Genomic DNA, 1,687 nt, shown 5'->3' with positions numbered 1-1,687 from the left:
ACTTTAATCTCAGAATTCTGACTTTAATCTCAGAATTCTGACTTTTTTCTCAGAATTCTAACTTTAATCTCAGAATTCTAACTTTAATCTCAGAATTCGGACTTTTTTTCCCTCGGAATTTTGACTTTAATCTCAGAATTCTGGCAGCTAACAAACATGTTAGCATCAAGGCATAGCCATGTCTGTTTTAGAGACTAAACTCTCGCTCTCTTGTTTTAATCACCTTCTGTTCTTCCATTAATGGAATAGCATCACCAGGGACCCCTTGGGCACGTAAAAAGTTGCCTAATTCCGTCATTTTGTTCCTGGCCCTCTCAAACAACTGACATCTTAGTCAGTGAAGCTGAGTGCTCCCACATCTCTTGCTTCATGGTGCCCATCTACATTAAGATCCAAAAGTCTGAGATTAAATTCAGAATTCTGAGAAAAGTCAGAATTCAATGAAAAAAGTCAGAATTCTGAGATTGAAGTCAGATTATGACTTTTTTTCCTCATATACTGAAATAAAATTTAAAAAATCAGTTAACTTTTTAAATTTTTTTTAACGGCCCTAATGCTCTTCTATAAAAATTACACATGTGATATATATTTGAAATCTAACACCTTCTGGTTTCTAAATATATACATTAAAATTGGTTGAGTGAAAACACAGCCAAAATTGCATCAGTTCAAACATGACTTCTTATTCTCATGACTTTTTATTAGCGAAAATAATACTTGTCTTTTAAACAGCAGTAATAAAGATATGCTTGCTTGTTTTGGCTGCTTTTTTATGTTTACATTTTGACATTCTGGTATATCTGTGTTAATTGTGCTTTGGTGCTCGCTATGTCCATAAAATGAACTTGGTGGTTGAATTGTGGAGAATATAAGCTTTCCAAAGATGTCTAACATGTCTATATATTAAACATTTTACCAGTGTAATTTTCATGCATTCTGAGTTATTATTTATAAACGCTTTAAAACTGTGGGTTTTGAGAGGTTAACTCATATCTGAAATGTGTGACAGTCATACTACTTGCTCTGATAACCCTAAATAAAATCAAATGCAATATAACCACCGGATTAGTTTTTAGATCAGACCTGTGTGTAATTTAATCCCATTACAAATCCAGATGTTCTTTTGCAGCTTCAGGCATTCATTGGAGAGCATCAGAGAACAAACAGCTTCAACCCAGACCAAGGAGCACAGCAGACATGTTTAGTAAGTTGCATGGAGATGTTTAACACTGATTTAGGTTAATGACTAAAATCCAAATTATCTCACAGATTTCAGTCCATTATCTGTAAATGAAAAAGAGAAAAACATCCTCAATCCTGATAAAACTGACCAGCTGTGCAAGGAAAGCAAGTAGAGGTAACTCTGGTGAGGATGCATTTGGGCCACAGATCCAGTTGGGAAATTTCACAACAAAACCAGTAGTTATAACCTCTTAATATACTCCTCTTACTGAGGACATATGGTAGATAAAGAAAACCATGCATAAATAGATATTTTTTAGTCTATATACAAAATATGTGGTGGAAAACTAAAAAATATCATTCCTTGAAGGGAATAGTTTTCTTAAGGGTCAAAACTACCAATAAGGGTTGATTGTAAGATGGATGTTGTGAGGTTCAATGGAGTCCTGAAAGAAAACCCGTTTGATTAAATTAAAGTAACTGGATGTAAATCAAGTTGAGAATA

This window comes from Cyprinodon variegatus, unplaced genomic scaffold (genome assembly GCF_000732505.1).
Source record: "Cyprinodon variegatus isolate N-32 unplaced genomic scaffold, C_variegatus-1.0 Scaffold630, whole genome shotgun sequence".
Classification (NCBI taxonomy): Eukaryota; Metazoa; Chordata; class Actinopteri; order Cyprinodontiformes; family Cyprinodontidae; genus Cyprinodon; species Cyprinodon variegatus.
The sequence above is the reverse complement of the archived record's forward strand: the minus strand, read 5'-3'. Positions refer to the sequence as shown.